Source organism: Rousettus aegyptiacus, unplaced genomic scaffold (genome assembly GCF_014176215.1).
Source record: "Rousettus aegyptiacus isolate mRouAeg1 unplaced genomic scaffold, mRouAeg1.p scaffold_m13_p_3, whole genome shotgun sequence".
Taxonomy (NCBI): Eukaryota; Metazoa; Chordata; class Mammalia; order Chiroptera; family Pteropodidae; genus Rousettus; species Rousettus aegyptiacus.
The window spans coordinates 81,966,708-81,994,378 of NW_023416306.1; the positions used below are offsets into that span (position 1 = coordinate 81,966,708).

At 38.3% G+C, this 27,671-nt stretch overlaps 1 protein-coding gene and 1 pseudogene across 1 annotated transcript in view; one reads left to right on the forward strand and one right to left on the reverse strand.

Annotated features, from left to right (window-relative positions):
* On the reverse strand, window positions 1–27,660 carry LOC107510490 (annotated as a pseudogene).
* EDC3 (enhancer of mRNA decapping 3) overlaps window positions 15,899–27,671 on the forward strand; it is a 53,052-nt gene continuing 41,279 nt past the window's right edge. The window contains exon 1 of the mRNA XM_016144163.2: window positions 15,899–16,029. The gene's annotated coding sequence lies outside the window, so the exon portion shown is untranslated. The remainder of the gene's footprint in view (window positions 16,030–27,671) is intronic.

The window sequence follows — 27,671 nt, forward strand, 5'->3', positions numbered from 1 at the left end:
TTAAGCACATTCTCCATGTATGTGGCATGCTAGCTGGATGTCTTTTGGCATAATTGTGTTACACGTTTGGCATGGTTAGTACACAGGTTGGTGTCTTCAAAATGGCTAGCCAGATAGGCCTCACTTGACTCCTGCAAAGCACCAACAGCTGCATTCTGGAAGCGCAGATCTGTTTTGAAGTCCTGAGCAATTTCTCGCACCAGACGCTGGAAGGAAAGTTTAAGAATCGGAATTGATAACGTCTCATTTCACGAAAGGCCACACACAGTACCAGGCCTGTAACGATGATGTCTCTTCACTCCTCCAATAGAAGGCGCACTCTGGTGAGCCGCCTTTGTAGCCAGTTGCTTCCTGGGTTTTACCACCGGTTCATTTGCGGGCTATCTGCTCTGTACCAGCCAGGAACAGAGACCTCGTTAATTAACGGCGTTCTCCTTCAGCTGGAGCTCGGTGAGTTAGAGGCGGCGCTGGCGTTAGAGAGCGATGGTGGCACAGCGAACACAAAATGCTAGGGTTTTTGTAAAGCCATGTAATGTAAAATCTTGCCAATTGTGCCACATCACATGACATAACGAATAACACTTTACACTCAACTAATTGATCAAAGAAAATTTATTTGCGCTGGCAGGACTAACTACACTCTTTTGTTACTATATATAGTTATGTCACTTTAGACATATTTGTTATAATGGTTCCCAGACACCTAAGGAAGAGAAATTTAACAAAATCGCAAATTGTGCATTGTATGTTTATGCCTAAGGAATATTTCTACACACTGGGGACCTTAAAGGGAGTGAGCAGCCTGATACATAGTAATGGTTTTTATGCCATTCTTGGATTTTAATACTTTTCCACTCTCTGATAGTATCTCAAATGACTTAATCTGCTCTCATTGATACACCTGTTCAAGTGCAGATTATCTAGGGGGAGTTCAGAAAATTACTTCCGAACACTTCTTGAGTATTTGGTCCGTGGTTTGGACATTAGATACAATTTTTTTTTCTTCCTATGGAAGTTATGACATTAAATTATAAAATTAGACTGAGCTACTTGTTGGCTGAATAAGGCGATGTCTGTTCATTAGCAAATACCTCTTCTTGTATATTTAGATAAATTCTTCTCAATTAGAAAGGTCTTCACACAAAATATGAAAACGTCCTACTTGGCTTTAGAAATTGCCCTTTTGGAATCAATTCTTATGGCTAGGTCTTGGGAAACCTTATGGTTTAGAGGTGCTTTTCAAACCCTCTTTATAGTATTAATTGGCATCTTTACATCAGATGCTAGACCTCAAGAGTCTTAAAAGCTACTGTGCAGCCACTATTATGAAAACTGGTTCATCATACGACATTGAAGAGAAGGAAAATGGATCGATTATGTTATCAACTCGATTTAAACTCTTGATGATCAGCTGGACACAGAGAAGGAATACACACAGCGGTGAAGATGTAGGGACATGAAACAGAATTTCATGGTCTTTTCTTATTTAGATTAAAAGGGTTCAACAGGGAGATTTTTAAAAGGACAAACAAGGTGTTGCTCCTGATAATGAGAATCAAAGGTATTATATTAGGTAGGAATCATGTTCATTGAAATTATATCAGCCTCAAGGACAGTGCTGAAAAGTGTTGTTCCTTTGAATCACAAGACCCTGAGAAACTTTGCTGTTTAAAATCACGTCAGGGAAAAAGAAGAATAAAGTTGGAAGAATCACACCACCGGATTTCAACACTCACTGCAGCTACAGCTACAATAATCAAAACAGTGTGGCACTGGAATAAGGACAGACATTTAGGTTAATTGAATATAACCTAGAGTTCAGAAATAAATTCGCATAACTGTCAATTGATTTTCAACAAGGGTGCCAAGACCATTCAATGGGGAAAGAATAGTCTCTTCAATAAATAGTATTTGGTATCCAGACATAAAAGAAGTTGGACCCTTACCTCACATCATATACAAAAATTAACTCAAACTAGATCAAACACTTAAATATCAGTACTAAAACCATAAAACTTTTAGAAGAAAACACAGAAACAAATTTTTGGCAACATTTTCTTAGATACGACACCAGAAATGCAGCAACAATAAAAAAAATTTTGATTTCATCAAAATTTAAAACACTGTTGATCAAAGAACACTATCAAGAGAATGAAAAGACAACACATGGAATGAAAAAAAAAAGACTTGAAAACCACATATCTGATAAGAGACAAGTATCTGGACTATATAAACAACTCTCATACTTAACAACAAAAAAGACAAACAGCTCTATTAATAAATGAGCAAAAGACTTGAATGGATGTTTCTCCAAAGACAATATGCAAATGACCAAAAAGAACATAAAAAGATGCTCAACATCATTAGCCATTCAAGAAATGTAAATCAAAATGACAATGAAATATCACTTCATACTCATTGAATAATAATAATTTTAAATAGGAAAATAACAAGTGTTGGAAGGATGAAGAGAAATTGGAGCCCTCATATATTGCTAATGGTAATATAAAATGGTGTAATCACTGTGGAAAACAGCTTGTTGGTTCTTCAAGTTAAATGTAAAATTACTATACGACTTAGTAATTGCACTCCTAGATCTGCATATGGATGTCCACAGAAGCATTATTTGTAATAGCCAAAAGGTGGAAACGCCAAAATAGTCATCATCTGCTGAATGGATAAACAAAATGTAGTATATCCATACAGTGGAGTATTATTTGGCCATAGAAAAAAATGAAGTACTGATACATGCTACAACATGTATGAACATTTAAAACATTATTCTAAGTAAGAGAAGCTAGACACAAAGGCCACTTATTGTATGAGCCCATTTATATGAAATATTCAGAGTCAGCAAATCCATTGAGACAAAAAGCAGATTAATGATTGACAGGGGCTGGTGGAGAGGGAGGAATGGGGATGGGGATGGAGTTTCCTTTTGGGATAATGAAATGTTCTGAAATTAGATTGTGGTGATGGTTGCACAACATTGTGAATGCACTAAATGTCACTAGTAGTAAATTATATGTTACGTGTGTTTTACCACAATACAATTTTTTTTTAATTTAAAGAAAAATCTCATGTCATATGGTAGGAGGCCAGAATGAACCAACCTTGTAGAATGCTGTAGGTGCTCAGCTCTGATCTAAGAGTAAATCAGAATTTTCTCCCATATCTGTAGGGCCATTCAGAATCTTTCCCTGCTTCTGTTAGAGCCCATCAAAATTTCCTGCATTTATTCAGTGTAAAGTCTATCAGACCTGGTCAAATATTGCTGGGAGAAACTGTTGCTGAATGAACACAGGGCTCTCTTGCTTGGCAAATTTAATACATTCATTTTTTTTTTTAACTATATGATACCTATTTTATTCTCTCCATCTTCTGTGAGTAAATGGATTATTGATTAGGAAGTTTAATACATTTAGTTTTGTCTTTTCATTGGTCTTGTTATCTTATTAACAGTTCAAACTTAAGCTCCTCCTCTTACTGTATGATCTTCAATAAGTGATTTAAGTTCCATGAGTACATGCTTTCTCAACTATAAGATGAAGTAATACTTCCTATCTATCCTAAGAATGTATGCTGAATATGGTACGGTAAAATTGGTGATACCACAGAAGGAAATAAGAATGAAACTTGGAAGAAGTTTGTTGTATTTACAGTTCCCAGAGTGGGGGTCACTGCATGGTATGCAGGCCCACAGGGGATGTGCCAAGTTTTGGTTAGGTGGCAGAAGACAGGAGCAAGAGAAAAGCCTAGGCCAGAGCCTTTATTTTGATTTGGGGGAAGGCAAGGAAGGACTGGCTAGTTTGAATAATTCCCACAGGCTCTGGGCACAGGGTGTCTCTAGGTGCTTTGTTCTTGATCCTGAGGTGCTTTAGGGAAGGAGTATAGATAAACCTGAAAACAACAGAGTTGTGAACATGGACAGTGAATTAGTGGTTACAAGAGGGTAGGAGGAAGGGAGGAGGGAGGAAGTGGTAAAAGGGGTTAAATATTTGGCAACGGGAGGAAATTTAACTTTGGGTGGTAAACATACAATACAATATACATATGATGTATTGCTGAATTGTACGCTTGAAATTTATTTGATTTTGTTAACCAATGTCACCCCAATAATTTTAATTTAAAAAAGAATACAGAAAATAAGAAAATATAGTTAATGTAATTGGCCAATAGATGTCAAATAAATACAGAATGTAAGAAAACACAGAGCAATTATCTCTGTGGCTAAGGGCAGCATTTTAAGGACATTTTGGAGTGACGATCATGGAGACGTTTAGAGAATAGGGCATGCATTGCCCTAAGTAACCTAGAAAACATTTTATTATGAGAGTAAGGATTTTTTATAGGCCGGCCATAACTAAGTTTCCTATTAATATGGCATTAGCCAAGAAAATAGATCTGACATTTTTGGAGTCTCTAACAATATCTTGGTGGAATTATTAAACATGTTAGAAATATGTTGTTCAAGGTGGCAGATCTGAAGGTTATGTTGTTGGAGGATATGAACTGATAAGTTAGAAAAGTATAGGTAAAGATTAGTAGTATTGTGTGCAAACAGGGGAAGGAATGGTTGTGATGGTCTTTTTTTATTGTTGTTATTTTGTTTTAGGTGAGCTGGCCCCTTTCAAAATTTCCTGTAGAGCAGGCCTCGTAGTGGAGAATTCTCTCGACATTGTATGTCTGAAAAGTTCTTAATTTTTTCTTCATATCTAAAGGAGAGCTTAGCTGGTACATTATTCTAGGCTGGTAGTTCCTTTCACTTAATAGTTTGAATATTTGATTCCACCACTTCTGGCTTGTAAGGTTTGTGCTGAGAAGTCTGACAATCATCTAAAGGGTTTTCCTTTATACATTACCATTTTCTTTTCCCTGGTTTCCCTGAGAATTCTTCGTCATTGATTTTTGATCATTTTAGTACAATGTGTCTTGGTGAAGGCCTTTTTGGGTTGAGATAATTGAATGTTCTGTTGACTTCTTGAAGCTCCAGCTCATTCCTTAAATTTGAGAAATTCTTGTCAACTATTTGTTTGAAAATGCTTTCTATTCCCTGCTCCTTTTCCTTGGCTTCAGTAATGCCCATTATCCTTATGTTTCCTCTCCTGTTGGTATCAGCTAGTTCTTGTATTTCTCTTTCATTATTTTTCATTTTTTGGTTTCTCTCTTCTTCCTTCTGATTTATTTCTAGATTTCTGTCTTGGATATCACTGATCCTTTCCTCCATTTGGTATACTCTATTTCCCAAGCCTGCTATTTCATTTTTCCACTCTTGCAGTATGTTTTTTATCTCCAGAAGTTCTATTTGGTTCTTTTTGAGGGTTTCAATTTCCTTGCTCTGCTCATGTTGTTGTTTTTTCAATTCTTGAAATTGTTAATATGACTCATTTCAGAACTCACTGAATTTTTTCGTAAGTACCATACTGAATTCTCTGTCACTTAAGGTCAAATATTTCTATGTCTGTAAGCTTATTTTATGAAAATTTTTCTCTTTCTTTCTGAGATGTCTTGTCACCTTGGTTGTTCATGGTGTTTAATGGACTATTTATCCACCTGGGCATTAATGGAAGTGTATTCTGTTGTTTTTCCAGAAAGAAGATTTATCATATAAAGGTCTCTCTTTAGCCTGCTGCAAAGAAGGCGCTTTTCTTTGGTTTCAAGTAGGTGGTGTCTAAGCCTCTTGGATCCCTGCTTTATATAAAGCCTAATGCCTTTTATTTCCTTGTAGATTTTAATCACACTCGCTACTCTCAGTTTCAGTCCCTATCAGTGATAGCAACATTTTCGGTCGCATTTGCTCAGATTCCCCTGGGGCTTTGCAGTGAATGGTCTCAGAGGGTATGGGGGGAGGGTCCCTCTGGGTTGGGGGTTGAGGGCTGTGGCTCAGCCTCGGTTTTGCAACTGAGGCCAGTAGAAATCAACTGTTGCTTCTCTGCAGTCCCGTCCTGCTTCTTTGCTTTCTGCCCTGATGGCTAAGCCCTGCTGCTGGCTTTGTAGAAAAGTCATAGCACTTCCAGGCAGGAAGTCACCACACCTTCACCACTCCTCCTCCTCCTGTAAGGAGCCCCAGCAGCTGTAAGAGGAAGTTTCTTTATTTGTCCCAGTCCACTGCCTGACACCCAGGGTTCTGACCTGTGGTAGATCTTATGTGCAGATCCCATGCTCAGACATGCTGGAGTGCAGTTTGGGTGTTTTTTGTTGTTAAGTTTTAGATGTTTAGCTTATTGTTGCTTCAAGGGGAGAGATCTGAGGACATCTCTCACTCTGCCATATTTTCCGTGATGGTCTTGCTTAGAGACACAAGGCAGAAGGTTGTGGTGGAAAGTTGAAGGACAGTAGTAAGAGAGGACACTGGGGAATGAAGATCTTCTTTCCCTGGGAGCCATGGGGTTGATTGATGTGAGGCAAGTGCCTCCTGCTGAAAGTAAAAAGCTCCATTAATTTTTAGAATGGCACAGAGATGCAGTCCATAAGCATCACTGAGGTGAAGGTTTTGGTGCCTGGGGTGAAGTTGCTTCTAGAGAAATGGGTGAAGATATCCTCAACTTCAAGGTCTTGAGTTAGGATGATGTCATCTGAGGTGATGTCACTTCTAGCAGTGAGCTGCTGGGCCAAGGTAATCTTGTCTGGGATGTGGGACTAGGGTTACCCTTTTCAAGTGAGTACTCACTTGAAAGGTGGGCCATGTTTGGTTGAAACAATGGCTTATTAGGCGGATTTGGGCTTCTGGATTGTAAATCAATGAAAGCACCCAGACCAATAGCAATAAGACCACTGTCACCAGAATGGTGTGCAATTGTACTTGAGTGATTTGCTAGTTTGACTTCTGACAAGGAGCCTGTTCCAGGTCCTAGGCCTGGGACCTGGTCAATAGCCCCAAACACAGAATAGCCCTTATCCATTTACTGTTTTGTTTTGCTTGTTACTTCCTATGTGTTGTCAGTTAGTGGCTCTATTTTTCTTTCCTTTCCACATCTATCTCTTACAAAGTGACTTTACATCTCCTCCTGTAAAGAAGTATAGTCTTTCCCTACTCCTTGAATATAGACTGAAACTTGTGATTTGCTTTGGTCAATAGAATGTGCTGGAGTAAGGCCTCAAGAGACCTTGCAGACTTCCCTTCTCTCTTGGAATTCTCCCATCAATACAAAAACAAACCCAGGCTAACCTGTTAGAGGGTAAAAGGTCATAATGAAAGAGAGAGAAGTTGCCCTGGTTGAGGCCACCTTAAACTAACCAGACCCTAGCTAACCTTCTTTGAGTGAGTCTAGTCAGTATCAGCCAGGCCCCGTCTAATCAGCAGAATTATTCAACTAATCCACAGAGTAATGAGCTAAATAAATGGTTGTTATTCGAAGCCACTAAATTTGGGGGTAGTTTGTTACATAGCAATAAATAATCGATACACTGTGTTCATTTGATTTCCCTGATTAAACAATAAGCTTCTTCAGCACAGGCCTATTTCTTTGTTGCCTCCACCCCAGCTTCTAGCACTGGGGCTGAGCACATGGTTGGCAAATCAAAAGTCCTTGTGGATTAATCGATTCTTCACTGGAAAGATATTGGTTTGTTGGGTGACTTGGGCTGACTTCTCTCTGGTTCGCACTTCTGTTTGCTCCTTCCAAAGGATTGAATCATAAGTAAGTAAATAAAGATGCAAGTTTCTCTGTTGGGACTTTTCCCAAGTATCTATTGATGGGTCCTCCACAAAAAAATGCATACTTGTGAAACAGCCCAAACATTCATGGGTTTATCATAAAATTTGTTTAAATGATTTTACCCTGCATGTGAAATTATTTACTTCCCGCTTTCCCCAGCACTTCTCTTTCAGGGGCAACATCGGTTATCTCAGGATGTGGCACTGAGGTGAGTGGTAATGGAGAAGAAACTAGGGGAGCAAAGAGATATACAACTTGTACTCTTCACCTGTTCGTGTGTGGGGAACATGCAGAAGTATCCTGAATTCCTAAACATTCTGCACAGTACTTTTATCCTTGAGATATGCTTGGGGAGGACACCTGGCATCCAGGTCCCCAGGAGCACACTGAACTTGGGAAAGAGCCCACCCTCTGGGCTGTTTGTCATCTTGACCTAGAGGGTATCCCCAACCAAGCCCCTCCCCACCAAACAGCTGGGCTTCTGTTTACTCCAACTCTGTGCTTGCACACAGTGAGATTGCCTCTTCTGAATATTTTAATGGCTGCCTTGCAGGTCTGGGTGAGGAAAATCTAGAGCTTCTGTGTCTGCACGCAAACCCTTAAGCTTGCTTGGGAACCTGAGAGCAGATGTGAAGCTGGCATTCCTGTTTCAAGTCTCAGGACCAGTGTAAGAAGTGGCAACTCAGCAGCAGCACCTGAAAAGGCCAATTGTTGCTGAGCAGGTTTCTGCTCAGAGTATTTCAGTAAGGAAAGGGGAGGGAGGACACAGGCTCAGTGGCTGCAGCTGGGAGGGGCTTTATGCCAGAGGCGAGGCTTCTGCCACAGCAGTGACAGTCCTTGCCTATTCCCTTGGCCGTTCTTTTGGACAGACAACACACCCTCCCCAATTATCTGGCTCAGTTCTAGCTTCTCCTTGTTTTGTATGCTTATTATCTATTCCTGCCCCATTAAAAAAATTAAGACAATTCTCTTTAGTTTAGATGTAGAAAAAGGAGTTTCAGAGAGAAAACAAAGGAAGAGATAAGGAATACGGGATGTTGTTGGAAGGGTGTAGTGGGAGAGAGGACATTGCACTGGAGGAGAGAGTTTTATTGCTGTGGTTGGGTGGATCAGAGTCCTGTGGTGACACTTATTTTTATTAAAAATTGGATGTTTACTGTGCATTATGTATATTATTCTTTAAAAATTTTTGAGATAAAATTCACATAACATCAGATTTACTCTTTCAACCATTTTAAAGTGTACAATTCAATAATTTTTAGTATATTCACAATGTTGTGCAATTATCACCACTATCTAATTCTAGAACATTTCACCCCAAAAAGAAAGCCCAAATCAACAACAAAAAGACACTTAGTCCAAAAATGGGCCAAGGATTTAAACAGACATTTTCCCAAAGAAGATGTACAAATGGCTAATAAGCACACAAAAAGATGTTCAGCATCATTAGTCATTAGGGAAATATAGGTCAAAACTAGAAAGACATACTACTACTTCACAACCATTTGGATGATTATAATAAAAGAATGGGAGATAAGTGTTGGCAAGGATATGGAAAAATTGGAACCCTCATTTATTGCTGGTGGTAAAGTAAAATGATACTTCCACCGTGGAAGACAATTTGGTGGTACCACAAAAAGTTAAGCATAGAGTTACCAAGTGATCCAACGATTCTACTTCTACATATATGCCTAAGAGAACTGAATACAGTTGTTCAAATAAAAACTTGTACATGAATGTATATACAGAACGTCATGTATGCATACAATGGGATATTACTGAGCCATAAAAAAGAATGAAGTACCTGTACATGCTACAACGTGGATGAATCTTGAAAACATGCTAAGTGAAAGAAACCAGTCACAAAAGAGAAAATATTGTTTGATCTCATTTATATGAAATGTCTAGAATAAGCAAATCTATAGTGATTCCATGCCCATTAAGCAGTCACTTTTCTTCCCTCCCCTCCTAGTAACCTTTAACTTACTTTCTGCCCCCAAGTTTATCCATTCTTTTGTTGGATAGTTAGGTCGTTTCCACCTTTGGCTATTGTGAATAGTGCTACTAAGACATTCTTGTACAAAATTTTGTTTCAACATGTTTTGAATTTTCTTGGTTATAGACCTAGAAGGGAAATTGTTGGGTCATGTGAGAATTCTGTGTTTAACTTTTTGAGAAACTGCCAAATTGTTTTTTACAATAGCTAGACCACTTTACATTCTCACCAGCAATGGACGAGGTTTCAATATCTCTACATCTTCACTGACACGCATTTTCAGTTTCTTTAAAATTATAGCCATCCTAGTGGGTATGAAGTGGTATCTCATGTTGTTTTGACTTGCATTTCCCTTATGATTAGTGATGCTGAACACCTTTTCATGTGCTTCTTGGTCATTTGCATATCTTCTTTGGAAAATTGCCTATCAAGTCCTTTGCTCATTTTAAATTGTTTATCTTTTTGTTGAGTTGTGAGCTTTCTATATTCTGGATACTAGACCTTATCAAATATATGACTTTCAAATATTTTCTTCCACTCTGTGAGTTGTCTTTTCATTCTCTTGATATGGTCTTAGACGTACAAAAGTTTTTAATTTTGATAAAGTCCAATTTATCTATTTTTTCTTTTGTTACTTTTGGTATCATATTTAAGAAATGCTTGCCTAACCCAAGGTTTTTATTTTTAATCCTAAAATTTGTCTTGCATTTTATAGTCTAGGACCTGCTTTCATGTACATTACCTCATTTATTAAATGACATGTAAAAGTTTAAGACACTTAAACTTTTGAGACCACATAAAAGAAAAATAATCTTATGTTAAGTAATTAGTAATATGCCTAGCTCCCAAACCTATACTATATAAGTAGGATGACTTAGAATTTATTGTCTAAACCAGAACATATTTGAAAGTAAAAGGGGGTGATATTAAACATTACGATAGGGTAGTGGGCATAACTGGAACTGTTCCAGGCAAACTGGGACATATGTTCTTCTTACATATAAGTAATGGAGTCCCAAATCCCAATGTTGGTCCACCATCAAATTGCTAAACCCTCACCTATACTAATGTGGGTGGGTAAAGTAGATAATTTCTGAGGTTGCCTTCAGCTCTGCCATACTAGAACTTCATGACATGTACAGTCAAGAATTGTAGATTAGTGCTGTGCTGTTTTTGACCTGAGAATTTAATGTCTTTGTTAGAGACTATTAGTGTGGCCTGCAGTATATGAAAGCAGAAATAAGTCTTGTTAAAAAAAAAAAAAACACCCCCTTCCATATGTCAGGGAAGGCAAGTGGGTTCCCACTTCTCTAGAGTGGTTCCCAGAAACTTGCCAATGAGGTCAGGTAGGGTCCATCCAGTTAAGAAAACTGTCTATAACCAGCGATTCTTGGTGGAGTTCTCTAACTTGGGAGTTTAGGAAGACTTTAAGAGAACTTGGTTAGTAGTAAATTCTGTCCCTGAACTACTACTGTATTCCACTTGCCTCTGTAGCTATTGCTGTATCTCACTTCTTACCTTCATTGTCAAATTTTTTTAAGTTGTCTATACTCAACGCTTTCCATTTGTTCCCCTCTCATTCTTTCCTCAACCCACAGACGTTTGATTTCTGACCTCTTCACTCTGCTATTAACCCCTGTCAAAATCACCAGGGACCTCCTTGTTGCTAAGTCTAATGGACATTTTCAGTCTTCCCCAGATTTGAGTTCTTTATAGTAGTTAGCATCGTTGACTACTCTCCTAAAATTCTTTTTTTCCTGAGTCTCTTTGGTATCATCAACTGCTGTGGTTTCTTCCATTTTCCTAGCCACTGCTTCTTAATTGCTTTTGAATCATTCTCTTCCTGTGTGTATCCCTCAAATGTTGGTGTACCTTAGAGTTCTGTCCTTGGCCTTTGACTCATCTCATGCTATATGCTGTCTCTGGACCATATCACTCATTATTGGGACTTTAATTACTGTCTGATTATTGACTTCTAAATCTCATCTCTCTCTCTCTCTCTCTCTCTTGAGCCCCAGATCCACATATCCAGTTTCCCACCAGGTGCCTTACAGCAGGCCCACTCCTAACATGTGCAAGGCCAGGGCAAAAGTACACACAGAGATCCATGACCTGTTCTCTTTTTCTTCCCACCTCTATTCTACCCCATGTTGTCAGGGGCTTCTCAGATCCACATGTATAAATAAACATCTTGGCCTGAATTTCTAAGCTCCATCCATTCTCCTCCCCAAAAGCCACCTTTTTTGGCCACTCCTTGGGCTTAGGAGTATTGCATGATGACAGAGAGGTTCATTCTCAGGAGGGCAGATCTGGGGAAGAGGCTTGTCTATGGGCTGAAAGTAGACTCAGGCCATTCGAGGAAATTTTGGAATCCTAGGAATAAGAAATGGAGCAGGTCTGAAAATGGAGATATGAGCTCTGGATAATCATGTCCCTTTAGCCCCACAGAGAAAGGCTTGGCTTGAGGAGAACCAGAGTGGGGACCATCTAAAGTGTGGAGTCTAAGGCAAGGCCCCCAATTTTCCAAGCCTAAGGATTTTAACTGCTCCCATAGGTACCTTAAAACCAACATGCAGACCTGAATTTATCATCTACCTCCTTTTTCTCCTCTAGAACTGCCTACCCACAACCTCTTCATACTCTTCTATGCCATATCTCAGCAAATAGTACCACCAAGCAATCTTTTCCCTTAGCCATAAACCTAAAAGTTGATCCTATCTCCTAATTGTCTTGTGATGTCTGTCTTCACCTTATAACTCCACTTGTAATGTCTTAGTTTGAATTAACATCATTTATCAGCTGGTCTAATTCCCACCATAAGCAGTTTCCTGCTTAAAAGTCTTCATTTGTTTTCCATTGCCCTGAGAATAATCCCAGTTCCTTAGGACAGCAGTCCCCAACCTTTTTGGCACCAAGGACATGTGCTCTTATGAGAATCTAATGCTTGATGATTTGAGGTGGATCTGAGGCGGTGATGCTAGCACTGGGAAGCGGCTGCAAATACAGAAGAAGCTTGCTTGCTGGTCCGCTGCTCACCTCCTGCTGTATAGCCTGGTCCCTAACAGGCCATGGTACTGGTCTGTGGCCTGGGGATTGGGGACCCCTGGCTTAGGACACAGAAAGCCCTTTGGGATTTGGCTCCTGCTTATCATTCTAGATCTATCATCACTTCTCCTTTTTACATATATCCAGTTGAACTATTTGTATTTCCCTGGATAGGCCACACATATCCACACTTACTTGGCTAATTACGTACCTCTCTGTTTATTGGAATGACTTTACTATTTCACCTAATTAATCCCTTTCCTTCCTTTATACCTCAACTTATGTGTCACATTTAGAAATTCCTGTGCTCCTCTGTTAGTACCTCCTTCCCCCACTTTTTTTTTTTAGGGGACCTTCTTATGTGCTCTCATAGTACTCTGTGCTTTTGTATCACGCTAGTCTGTAATTCTGTTTTCCCCTGTGGAATGTGAGCAGCTTGAAGGCAGGAACTCTGTCTTTATCCCTGTCGTAGTACCCAGCATAGTAAAAGACAGTAGGCAGCCCTCTATAAATGTTTACTGAATGAATCAAAGAACTATGGAATGAAGATTCTATTTATATACTTTTTTTAAAAATGTTTTTTAATGTAATTAATAAGCAATTTATATGCTACGATTACTACAAGGTAGAGAGGGATCTGAAATCAGTTTCTAGTTTTTCCTAATGACAATCCTTTAGTAGGAATGACTATGAAAAGTGCCTCTGTTGTGATGAGCCTGGTTTTCTCCTTTTCCAAGCTCTGTAGAACCTTTTCTGGATGCCAAGATGTTGTGTCCTGGGATTGTTATGCCCTAATGGCAGGACCTTATTGCCAGTCTTGGGTTACTTACCACCTTCCACAGCTTTCACTTTAATATTAAAATAAGTATTGCTGTTAGATGGCTTTATTTTCATTTAATACTCCCTGTAAAATGTTGGTATCCTGCTCCACTTTTTAAGCTGGGAATTTTCTCACTTTGTGGGACACTAATGACATCTGAGTTCTGTGTTTCTAAGTCCTGAATTCTGCCCTTTTGTATTCTTCACCATGCTGAGGCAAAGGGAGGACTGCTACAAACTTCCTTTTTGGTGGGTGTAAGCAAGATGTAACTCTGATTTGGTTCCAAGTTGTAAAAATGAATTTCCCCACTGATTTCCAGTGCACATGAAATTATAATTTTTTCTGCATAAACAACCAATGCCCCATTCTAAATATCTGCCTCTGTTTTTGGTGAAGTGGAAGCGAACTTTTTCTAGGATAGGTGGGTGGAGGGGGTGGATGGAATGCCCTTAAGGAGCTCCATTTCAGGACAATTTGAGACAAGAAGTTTTTAAACATTATAAATTACACTTGATTTTCATAACAATTCAGAAGTATATAAGTCATGTACTACTTAACGATAAGGACATGTTCTGAAAAATGTATCGTTACGCCATTTCATTAAGCGAACATCACAGAGTACACTTACACAAACCTAGACTGGACAGCCTACAACACACCTAGGCTATACGGTATATACCACCATCATATATGCTGTCCTCTGGCCGAAATGTTGTGATGAGGCACGACTTATAGTAAAAAATTAAGATCTTCACCTATTCCTGTACTCCATATCTCCCTCCCACCCCCAGGTAGCAATAGCACAGTTTAGAGGGTATGCTTCCAGACTTTTCTCTAGGCATTTACCCTTTTTTCCCCCCCAGAATACCATATATGCAGCTTATTTTCATAAAAATAAGATTGTAACCTTTTCTTGGAGCTCTTTCCAGGTCAGTAGCTATTCATCAACTTTTAGCAACTGCATCCCATTCTATTGTTAAAGTGCTTAAGGCTTCCAAAGTGAGCTAATTTTATGATGCTAGGAAGGCTTTCAGTGTGATCTTAAATTTCTCTCTGGCTGCTACATAGCTCAAGGTGTTTCTATTTTAACCATTTCAAACATGATATTGTTTAAGCTGTGTTAATAGACCAAGTGAGGCTGGCCTTGGTAAAGCTGGACACTGGCCAGTTACTTGTGTTTAAGTATTTGCTACTTAAAAAAAATCCTTTTTTATTATAGTGGCTTTTGAACATACACAAATGTAAACAAGATAATAGTATAATAAATCCCTATATACTATCACCCATTCCCAACAACCACCATGGCCAATCATGGGTTAATTTTAGGAGTATCAACCAGTTCAGATGAACATCATCTTTTAATTTCACAGCAATTTTGTTAGCTCTTATCTCCGGTTTAACTAAGTTGCACAGCTTGTTATAAATATAAACAAACAAACAAACAAATAATAGATAAGTTCAACTTAGGATTCAACCCTGAGTCTGATATACCAATGGCTCCAAAACCTGGGTATGCTCCTAATAGGTGCTAGGGCCCCTCCAGACCTACTAAAACTAAATCTCTGGTGGTGAAGAAGGGGAGAAGAGTCCCTGAAAAATAAAAATTTTATAACATTCTTCAACTGATTTTGAAGAGCCAAATTTGGAACCATTGTCCTACTCTATGCTGCCTGCCCAAGCAGTGGTTCCCCAAACCAGGTGTCAGGCTTCAAAACCTTGTAAACTTAAGCTCTGAGATTCCTCATTACACTCACTCTTGGCCCTAAATACATTTTTTAAAAAACCAAGACTACCAAAACTAAAATGCCACGGGAAGAGTGAGGAACTTTCCTCTGTACTGAGTACTTGGGGGCGGGGAAAGGGGAGGGCGGCGGCAGTGAAGCATAGACTGGCTGACACTAACCCCAAAATGAGCTGAAGCTGATAACTCTGAAGATCAACCACGAAGGGAATTTGTTTCCTTTAATCTGTCCCGGGGGCCTACTTATTGCGTCCCACAGCTGCGACTCATCAAGGATGGGGTCCACGTTACCAGCCCCCCACCCCCACCGCTCAAAGTCCCCTACTCTTGCTTCGAGACTAGCGCAACGGGGACTGGAGGGAAAGCCGGAGCTTGTCGTCGAGAACGAAAGAAAGAGCGGTGTCCCCCAGGCATCTAATCTGGGGAGTGGTAGGACACCAATTCTAATCAGGCCGCCCAGGTGCGGTTCTGGAAGACCACAAGCCAGGCCTACGCGCTGTACCGCCAAGCTCTCAAACTCAAATTTCCCGGGCGCCCCTTCCCGCAACTGCTTGCTCTCCGGATTCCAAGAGGTCGCGCCGGAAGTGACCTCATGACGGTGGCGTAGAAACGCGGTGCTCTTCCGGTGGCGGCGGCGGCGGCGGCGGCAGCCTCGGCGGCTGGGGCGGTGGGGGTGGGCGTGGAGCAACCTCTCGGTTTCTGGGTCACGTTGCGTGGCCGGCTGGTCTGGCGTAGTGTGTCGAGGAGGCGCGGGCCCGGCACCGTGACGGTGGGTACAAGGGGCGGTGGCTGGGCGCTCGTGGGAGGGGGCTTCCGGGGTTGCCAGGCGAGTTTGCTTTTAGGCTTCTGGGGTCCAGGCCTCGTAGACCTTCATAAAGGCGGGCACGAGCTGGGGGCCGCTTCGGGCACGCAGGGGCCAGGCACTAGGGGTTGCCTCGGGGATATGGTTTGAGGAGGGAGGCGGAGGACGGTGGGATTCTAAACAGTATGGGAATTGAATGAGGTGTGCGGCATTAGCGGCCTAAGCTCTTGGTTTGGCCTTGTCGATGTCTGCTGCAGCTCGCCCACTCATTGCTCGGTGTCTCAGTTTCCTTTTCTACAGTAGAGTAGGATGTCAGGGAAGAGCACGAGTGCCACATCTGTGTGCCAGTAATATCTTGAGGACAGAGGTGAACTGGGGTCTGAAAGGGAAGGGTGGCTGAAAAATTAATGGTATTTGTCGGGGCCTAGTGTCTGCTGAATCCTGGGGACGTCCCCTAGATTCTTTCTTGATGTTCGTGTAAGTCTGAGCTTATTTTAAGTACTCTATGCGTGATATTGATTGAATTTATCAATAATCGATTGTCGAAGTGGTTAAAGTATATTGGTGTGTGGAAGACAGTCCTCTCTTGCTTGGTCAACTCGTTTTCGGTAAATCTCCCACTTTCAGAATTAGGAATTCTAATAATCCTCTCCTTTGGTAACAAATGAGGAACTCGAGACCTAGAATGGTTTTTGTTCTCTTCCCTAGACACAGACATTTATTTCATTCTGCTGTCTGTCCTTATTGGCCTCAGTCCTATCAAAGTGACTGTCTTTGAGCAAGTCCGTATTTCAACTGGAAACTCCAGATGCACTCCAGTCTTTTTTTATAAACAACAAATTAGGTGTACTGAGCACAAAAACTCCTATTTGTTGGTTTCTCTTTATGAAGTGAAGATGATTACAAATAATACAACTTTTTGATTTCTCAGTATTTTTTTGGTGGAGCTTCCTTGTGTGCTTTAAGCTGTGAGATTAGCAAAGTTTCTCTCAAACTTTTTTGAGGAGTGACCCACAGTTAGATACATATTACATCTTGACTCGGTGTGCACAAGATATGTGTATACACAGACACAGGGGACACAGAAGTTTTCCCTTGCTACATATGATGCCCTGTGATGTTCATTAAGAAAAAAAAGAGTTTGATTGTAACTTACTAAATTGACTCTGACTGTCAGTGGATCTGATGGCTAAAGATCTGTAATTTGAAAAATATTGGACTAGAAAATGTTTAAGATCCTTGTGAATCCTGAGATTCTGTAATTAATACACAGTGGAAAATGTATCATTTTCCTGTTCTTCTCAGCCAGAGTAGCAGGGTTACTAGAGTTCTTCTAAATTCAGCCAGAACAACAAACAGGACAGGACATTCAAATGATAACTCAAAGGAGTATTGTATCCATAGTAATACAATTTGTCATTTTTAGCAAGACATTTGTTAAGTCTTTTATGATGGCCTGGTGGATGAGATGGAAGAAAATGCTAGATTGTTATAAAATTAGATGGAGTCATAACTTTGAGTATCTGTGTCTGGAGCGGTTTGGTTTATGGACACAATTTACAGCTTGGATTCAGGTGATCTGAGTTGAGGCTCTGTTTCTTTGTTTATACACTGTATGTCTTTGAAGCCTTACCTGGAAGATGTACTTATCAAATTTGTTGCCTTTATGAAGTGAAGAGAGAAAGTACCATCTGGATAATCTCAAGATTTGCCTAGTGCAATGTAGTGAAATGGGTCATATACATGTGAGGAATTTTACTTGGGTCCAAAATATTCAGTTATAACAGTTAATGACTTAGGGGGGCATGTAGTAAAAAGATATGGAGTCTCAGTCCTCTGCATCAGTAGTATTGTTAGGCTGTGAAAAGAACTGATAGGATCTGCAACAGTAAATTACATTAGGAAAATGTGAGAATGAGAAAGGAAGGTTGGCTCACACCTGGAATATTAGGTTTAAGTCTGGGTACTCTACAAGAGTAAATTAATTTGAGGGTAGAAGTTAAAAGTCTGAATTCATCGCATTTTAAAAAGTAATTTTTTATTGGCTGTCTGAAGATATGATGGCGTTGCTTTGGCATGAGTGATTCTTTTTCCCCTTGTCATTTCAGACATATTCAATGTGGTCTTAAAACATTTTTGCTTGAGAGTGTCCAAAACACTGGGAAATCTGTGTCTCTTACATACTCTTAAGTTAACATCTGAAATTTTTCAACATAAATTTAAGTAGTTTAAACATTTAATTTTAAAGGTTAGGATGTCATTTCTGACATTATAAATATTGACTTTTTAAAAATAAATAGAAAGTTATCTAAATACAATAGTAATTTTTTAAAAAATATACAGATAACCTTTATATATACAAAAACTTACTAAGTTATGTATAAATGCTTATTACATTACTTTATTTTAAGATTTTAAGCCAATCTTGTGTTCCTTTAGTGAAATCCATTTAGTCACGGTGTAAAATAATTTTTATATGTTGCTGAATTCAGTTTGCTAATGTTTTGTTAAGAATTTTTGTGTCTGTTCATGATGAATATTGATCTGAGGGTTTCTTATAATCTCTTTGGCCTTAGTATCAGAGTAATATAGTTGACCCTTGAAGAATATGGATTTGAACTGTGTGGATACACTTATACACAGATTTTTTTTTCTTTCAATTATTTTATTTTTTCACTATGGCCAGCCATGGTGAACAAACAAAGACACTCCCACGAATTACAATAAAAGGTTTCCAGATTTTTTTGTCTCAATAAATGCACAGTTGGCCTTTCTTATCCCTGGGTTTCACATCCACAGATTTCAACCAACCGTGTTGTGTAGGGTCTACTGTATGTATTGTTTCATGCCATTTTATATGAGATTCAAGTACCTTCGGATTTTGCTTGAGTATGGGGGTGTCCTAGAATCAATCTCCTGTGGATACCAAGGGACAGCGTTAAGCTTTTTGGGAATCAAAAGTTACACATGAATTTTTGACTCCAGTTCAGTGGGGTTGGTACCCTTAAGTTCTGCATTGTTCAAGGGTCAACTGTACTACCCTCGTAAAATTTAATGGGAAATGTTCCTTTTATATTTTCTTGTGTAGGGTTATTAATTATTTTTTTCTATATGTTTGATAGAATTTACCAATGAGATCCCCTGGGCTTGAGCTTTTCTTTGTGTAAAGATTTTAAATTACTTATTCAATTTCTTTACTTGATATAGAGCTATCCACATTTTTTATTACTTCTTAAGTTAGTTTTGGTAATTTTTATCATTCTGGGATTTTGTCCATGTCATATATTTCATTTTTGGACTTGTAGCCATTCTACTTTTCCCACAGGAAATTTATCTTAAAGCAGAAGTCAGCAAACTTTTTCTGTAAAGGGCTAGAAGGTAGGCTTTGTGAGCCTGTGGTTTCTGTCATGACTACTCAACTCTTTCATTGTACTGTGAAAACAGCCACAAACAACAAACTGAGTGTGGTAGGGTACCCATAAAACTTTATTGGTAGTGAGCCAGATTTGGCCCATGGGCTGTAGTTTTCTGACCCCTGTCCTGAAGTAATAAATTTTCTGGCCGAAAATCTTTCGTTGATAATCTAATTATCTAGGCAGATCAGGTTCATGAAAGAGAAGTGATTCCCTTGCTTGCATAACTTTGCGTACCCCTCGGGATATGATTGGGACTTCACTTCCAAGATGTTGTAGAAGTAATTCAGGCATTTTTGTAGTTCTGTTTGGATGAGAAGGGAGGTGGCCCTCATAGTAGGATTTTCTAGGGCCATAACTCAAGTCCCCTGTATGACCAGTATTCTTTCCACTAAAAAGAGACATTTGAAATAAAATTTGCCGTATGGTAGAAACTCTATAGACTATCTCATTTAATCTTTACCAATGGTTCTGTGAGGCAGTGGGTATAATTAGTATAAGTCCCATTTTGTAGCAGAGACAGTTGAGACTCAGAGTTGGGTAATTTGCCCAGGTCATAGTGCTGGTAAGTTGTCCAGAAGCTGACCTGGCCCTGTGGGTCCTGACTTCAGAAGTCCATGCTCTTTCATTACGCTGCCCTTTATGGAAGATAGGGACTTAGTAGTAGGGTTGTACTAGATGTTTTCTTTTAAGATCTCTCATTTCCAAGATATTTGATTCTATAAATACCTTTCCAGATGGATGCAAAGAAAAATACCTAGTTTTTCAAAAATTCATAACTAACCACTTACTCATTCACAGCTATTGATTATAATTGTCCTTAGCAGACCAAGGAGTTGCTCCTTGGATCTGAATGCTGTTAAGTTGTCTGTTGAGATGGAAGTTAGCAGGTCTAAAGTTGGCAAGTTGTTTATTTGTAGTTCACAGATCATTTCGGCAACTGCACAGTTGTATAACACGTGGAAAACTGTTTAGGGCTATCTGACGTGGTTATCTAAAGGCTTTCAGAAGAGAAATAATATAGTAAAGTTTCATATTTAGTGTGGCTTTTGATAGTCTGGAAATCTTGATAGTTCAGCATTTGAACAAAATCGTTCCGTATCTCTGACTTCCTATGTACTATGTTCAGCATAAATGGGTATATTTGTTCACAAAGGCATATACAGAAATGTTTAATTCTTTATTCATAATAGCCTCTAAACCATAAATAAGCCAACTGTCTATCAACAGTAGAATAGATAAATCCATTGAGGCATAGTTTTGTAGTATGAGAAAGAATGAACTATTGCTATATGCAACAGCTAGGATCAATCTCAGGTGTAATATTGAGCAGTAGAATCCAGGCACTTTAAAAGAGAACCTTTCTAATTTCATTTTTATGAAATTCAAAAACAAGGTATCCTAATCTTTCATTGTAGGTACCAGAATAATGGCTACCTTTGTGGATACACAGTGGAACCTTCTGGGATGTTTAAAATATTCTGTGTCTTGATTTGAGTGGCAGTTATGTGGGCAAATTAATATGTAAAAATTTATTGAGCTGTATTTTTAAAATATGTAGACTTATTATAATAAGTTATACCTCGATAGAAAAGTAGAAAATAAAAGGCATCAAAGATTGGTTCCTTGTAATTCCTATATTTTCTTCTGCTTCAGCTGTAGCTCTTTTGACTTGAAGAGGTTAGTCCTGTAATCGATGAAGCTCCCTTTCTTAGAGTGTTCATCTGATCAGGAACCCAGATGCTGGCACTCCACTTGTTTTAGATTTACTGTTTTCAGTTAATAAAGGAATTTTTTTATAGAATACAGGCATACCTTGGAGATATTAGGGGTTTGGTTCCAGACAAATGCAATAAAACAGGTATTGCAGTAAAGCAAATTGTAACATTTTTCCTGGCGGAGGGTCTTGCCTTCAATTTGCAATATCTGTGAAGCACAATAAAGTGAAGCTCCATAAAATGAGGTATGCCTATTTGATGAGTTTCGAATAATGCCTTAACGTTATATTTTGCATAGAGGGAAGTTTCTGACAGTAAAAGGACAGTTTGTTACATATTGAGTAGTTTAAAATTTTTTTCTATTAATATGGAACTAATTTTCTATTAATATAGAAAAATATACACTTATCTTCGAGTAATCCACAGTTTAAAACTATTAAAAATTCTACTCAGTTATTCTTATTATAGCTTTTCATTCTTCATCTAAAGCGTCAGAGTAGGATTATGATGGGTATAAATAATATGAAAAGAAATCCGTACTTTTTGATATTAAGTAGACAAAGGCTTATCTGGAAAGAGAAAATAAGCCTAAAGTATGTATATTTTGTTCTGTTTACTATCATCAGTGTTTTGGTAATTGTGTTGCATTGGAAATTTACCTGATTTCTTAAATTCTTCGAGATATACTGATACTTGTTGCAACTCAGTATGTGAGGGTCTGTTATGCTGTTCTGCCTACATTTATGTGTGTTCAAAATTCTCTATAATAAAATGTAAAAAAAAATCTTACAGATGAGCCTGCTAATGCATTGTTTCTTTTACTTCTGTCAGGATACTTTTATGATACTCAGATCACTGGAGAACTACCTGAGTTTGTCTTTAGGTTTTTGTGTTTCTGATGGGCATACTCTTTTTTACCATAGAAGTGCTTTTTGGCTCCTTTATATGCTTTTTTAAAAATTATTTTTCCTTTTTTAGGTGATATTTTACATAGGCATATTTCTGCAATTAATATTTGAAACAGCTCAAAATGCTATTCTGTTCATTTTCTATTTTTCATGGAAAACACTAAGCCAGTGTTTCATTTCGTTAATATTATATGTTACATATATACTCATTTGCTATTTTCTGATTTCCTTCTGTGCATAGGGCCGTGTTAGATTTCATACCTTATATAGGATTTTGCATAAAGTAAGCTTAAAAAATATTGTTATTTTAGAACCATTTCCAAGAAGAGCCAAGATATTTAGATATAAATATTTAAATACTCTAGATTTTAAGTACTTAACTTTTGTCAGATTTATTGTATCTAACTTAACCTTTGAATAAATATTTATTGAGTTTCTCTTCCATTCTAGGCACTCTTATTGACAGGATAGAGATGGGCCCTTGCCCTCGTGGAGCTTTAGTAGAGTGACACAGCATAAAAAATAATTCATATGGTGATTTATTTTGAGATTGTATCAGAAGATGAGGTATTGGAAAGTAATGGGGAGTAGCTACATTAGATTCGGTAGCCAGAGACAGTCTCATGGAGTGGTGACATTTTAGTAGATACCAGAAAGACAAGGTAGAACTAGACCATTCACAGAGCTGGAGAAAGAGTATTCTGAGAATACCTGGTGCAAAGTTCTGGAGGGAAGGAACAAGCTTGATATGTTTGAGGAACAATAAGAAGGCCATTGTGTCTGGAGAATAGTGGGAAGAGAGTGGTGAGAGATGAAGCTTTGAGGTTAGCAGAAATCAGATTATGTAAGGCCAATAGTCCATGTAAAGGAAGTTGGGCTTGATTATAAGTACAGTTGATAACGAGGGTCATGACAACTGCTTTACATTTTAAAATTTGTTCTGGTTGCCATGTAGAGGAAGAATTGGAGGGGCAGGACTGGAAGCAGAAAGACCAGTTAGTGGATTCCTGCAATCATGAGATGATGGTGGTTCAGATTAGGAAGTTGGTATTGGAGGTGGAGAGAAATGGACATTTTTTGAGGCGGTGACAATAGGATTTACTCATGGATTTGAATACATGGGATGAAAGAGAGGAAGGAATCAGGGATGACCTTTTTTTTTTTTTTTTGCCTGAGTAACTTGGTGGATGTTGGTTTCATTTATTGAGAAGGGAATGGCTTGGGAAGGAACAAGTTGGAGACTGGTTGAACATGGGGTTGGAGAAATCAAGAATCCTATGTGGACATTTGTGAAATGCCTAATAGACATTTTGGTAAGAACTGTTCTTTGTGTGAGTTTTCATCTTATATTTTGTGGAAAACCTTTCTAGGAAATTAATCTTATGTTGGAGGAATGGCTAAATATTCTGTGGTGTTATATAGTGCTTTTGTGGGCTACATATTCTTTTCTGCCTTTTTTATTGAGATATAGTTTACAGTAAAATGCACAGACGGTAAGCACCCAATTCAGTGACTGTGGGTGGAGTGTACATCCTCCTAAGTACTGCATCAGTAAAACATAGAACATTCCCATTGCACCAGAAGGCCCTGTGCCCCCATCCAAGCCATTTTCCACCCTGGAGGCAATCATTTCTGATTTTTTCACTCTGAAGTAGTTTTGCCTCTTGTAGAAATTTTACGAATAGTCTCATATACTTGTCTGTACTTGTCTGTGTGATTTCTTTCACTCAGTTTTTGAGAATACTTTTTGTTGTAACATGGGCAGTTTGTTCCTTTTCATTGTTGCATAGTGTTTTGTTGCAAAATTATACCATAATTTATCTGCTAGTTTTCAGTTTTTGGCTATTGTCAGTAGAACTACTATGTACATTTGTGTACAAGTTTTTTGTGAATATGTTTTCATTTCTCTTCCGTAAATCTTGGGAATGAAATTTTGGGTCCTAGGTGTATGTTTAATGTCATAAGAAACTGCCAAACTTTTCCAAAGTGGTTGTATCATTTTATATTATCAGCAATGTAAGGAAGGTCCAGTTGCTCCACATCATCACACACGTTTTTGTATTGCCTTCTAGTCCTTTTAATTTTAAGCCATTGTAGTGGATGTAACTGGTTATTACAGTACTTTTTCCCGGTTTAGTGATTTTTTTTATTGTGGTAAAGTATACTTAAAATTTACCATTTTAAGCATTTTAAACTGTACAGTTCAGGGTATTGAGTACACTCACATTGTGCAACCATCACTGCCATTCCTCTTTAGAACTTTTTCATTGTCCCAAACTGAAATTCTGTACCCGTTAAACAATAATTCCCTGCTCCCCCAGGCCCTGACAGCCACCACATACTTTTTGTTTCTAGGAGTTTGACTGCTCTAGAAACCTCATGGAAGTGGAATCATACTAAATTTGTCTTTTTTGTGTCTGGGTTATTTCACTTAGCATAATGTCAAGGTTTTTCTATGTTGTAACATCAGTACTTCCTTTTTCAGATGAATGCTATTTCATTGTGTATATATATCCTATTTTATTCATTCATCCATCATGGACATTTGCTTTGTCTGGTATTTTAATTTGCATTTACTTGATAATTACCTCGAACAGCTTTTCATATGTAATTAGCCATTCAAATAACTTCTTTTGCCTGCTTTAAAAGTATTTTTTCTTCCTTATTGCTGACTTGTAAGCTTTCTTTATATATCTGGATATGAAGAAAGTCCTTTATCAGATTATTTCTATTGTGAATACTTTCTCCTCGACTGTGGCTTCTCTCTCGCTCTCTCACTGTTTTGGGGTGATTGTAATAGAAGGCAAGACCACCTTTTTGCCATCCTAAATATGAAAGTTTTCTTGAAGTGCTTCGTTACCTGGGAGGTAGCCTCCAATTGACTGATTTTGGGATGGGGCAAGATTATGTGGAATACCTTCCTAACTATTACATTACAGTACCATTATTTTAGATGTATGACTATCTAAACCCATCCAGAGAATGAGTTGGTTTGAAAGAAATAGTTTTCTGCTCTGGTACATTGTAATCTGTTAAAAAGGTGATTTTACCTCTTGACTGATTGAGGTTCTATCCTAAGAAAATAATTTAAGATAAGCACTAAATGAAATTGATTATTGCTGCATTAACTATAATTGTGAAAAATGGAATTATCTGAAAGTCTAGTGAGAAGAAATTAGAAAACTGTGATATGTGAATGCAGTGTAATAGTATGTAGAACATGGAAAATACGCCTTTGCACTAAGAAGCTGACTTTATGCCCTGGTTGTATCTAGGAGTTTGATTGGATTATTTGCTTTTTTTGTTATTATTGAGTCATATGAGTTCTTTATATATTTTGGATATTAGGCCCTTATTTGAGGCATTGCTTGCAAATATATTTTTCCATTTGGATGGTTGTCTCTTTACCTTGTTGACAGTTTCTTTTGCTGAGCAAAAGCTTTTTAGTTTGATGTAGTCCTATTCGTTTATTTTTACTTTTATTTCCCTTGCCTTTGAGGTCAAAGTCATAAAATCCTCTTTAAGTCCACGGTCCTTGAGTTTAGTTCCTGTGTTTTCTTCTGTGCATTTTATTGTTTAAGGTCTTATATGCAGGTCCTTAACCCATTTTGAGTTAAGTTTGGTGTGTGATGATAGACAACAGTCTAGTTTGATTGTTTTGCAGGTGGCTATTTCATTTTTCAACATTTGCTGTGTGTTCTTTTTCTCTAGAAGGTCTGTTTGGTCCTTTTTGAGGGTTTTAATCTCCTTGCTAAAGAACTTATTCTGCTTATCCAGTTGTTTTTTCAGTTCCTGACATTGTTGATATGATTCATTTTGGATCTCAGTGAGTTTTTTCAGAAGTACCATTGTGAATTCTATCATTTAAGTCACATATTTCTATGTAAGCTTATTTTTTGGAGATTTTTCTCTTTTGTTCTGAGATGCCTTGCCACCTTGGTTGTTATGGTATCTAATGGACTATTTTTCCACCTGGGCATTAATGGACATGTGTCCTGATTTTTATTTTTTTCCCCAGAAAGATTTATTATATAATGGCCCCTTGCCTGTTGCAAATAAGGTGTTTTTCTTTTGGTTTCCACGAGGTGCTAAGACTCTTGGATCTCTGCTTTATATAAAGTGCTAATAATGTCTTTTTTTTCCTTTTAAATGTTTAATCATGCTCGCTACTCCCAGTCTCAGTTCCTGTCAGTGTTAGCGACAGTTTCGGTAGCGTTTGCTCAGATTCCTCTGGGACGGTGTTCTGTCTCGGATGGCATGGGGGGAGGGGCCATATAGGTTGAGGGCTGTGGCTCAGCCTCAGTATTATAACCACAGCTGGTAAAAATCAACTGTTGTTTGTCTGCCATTCCCGCTTTTCTGCCATCCCTGTTTCTCTGTCTTCTGCCCTGATGATTGGGTACTGTCGCTGGCCACATGGAGCTCAAAGCACTCTCAGGCAGGGCTTTCAGGGAACTCACCGCTCCTTCTCCCCTCTTTCTCCTCCTACAGGGAGCTCCGGCTGCGAGAGGCAGCTTCTTTGTTTCTCCCAGTCCAACACCCAGCACCTGGGTCCTGACCTGTGGTAGCTCTTTTGGGCAGATGCCACACTCACACATGCTGGTGTGCAGTTTGGGTGTTTTTTGTTGAGTTTTAGGTGTTTAGCTTATTGTTGTTTCAAGGGGAGACGTCTGGGAACGTCTCTTACCGCTCTGTGTTTAATCCAATCTCTCCCATATACATTTTAGAACCAATATTTTAATTTCTCCAAAAAGGCTAGCTGGGAATTTTATTGATATCTATATTTGATCCATAGGTTATTTTGGGGAGAATTGACATTAAGCTCTTTAGTCTGTGAATGTGGTACATCTCTTCATTTATTTAGATGTTAAAAAATTTTTTTTTCTCAGATGTTTTTCTAGTTTTCATTGTAGAAATTCTGCACATTTTTCATTAGACTGATTTCTAAGTAGTTTGTTTTTTAATACCATTATAAGTAGTAGTTTTAAATTTCATTTTTAGTTGTTTGTTGCTATTATGTGGAATATCTATTTTACGCTGTGTGTGTGTCCTGTGACTTTGCTAAATTCACTTGTTAATTCTAGTTGGATGATTTTATTTTTTTTGGTATATTCCTTTGGATTTTCTGTATACACAGTCTCTCGTATAATTTACAAACACAGTTTTACTTTTTCCTTTGCAATATTTATGCTTTTTAGTTCTTGTTTTATTGCACTGGCTGGGACCTACAATATAGCATTGACTAGAAGTAGAAGTGGGAGTGGGCATTCTTGCCTTGTCCCAATCTTAGGGGGAAAGGATTCATTATATTATTATTAATATGATGTTAGCTGTAATTGTTTTTGTAAAAGCCACTCTTTTTGATGTCATGAATGGATATTAAATTTTGTCCAATTATCTTTCTGCATTTATTGATATATCGTCATACATGATTTTCTCATTTATTTTGTTAACATGGTAGAAGACACTGATTTTTTTAAATTAAACTTTTTATTAGCGATAACTGTAGATTTCATGTACTCATAAGAAATTCTATATACCTTACCTGGTTTTCCCCATTGTAACATCTT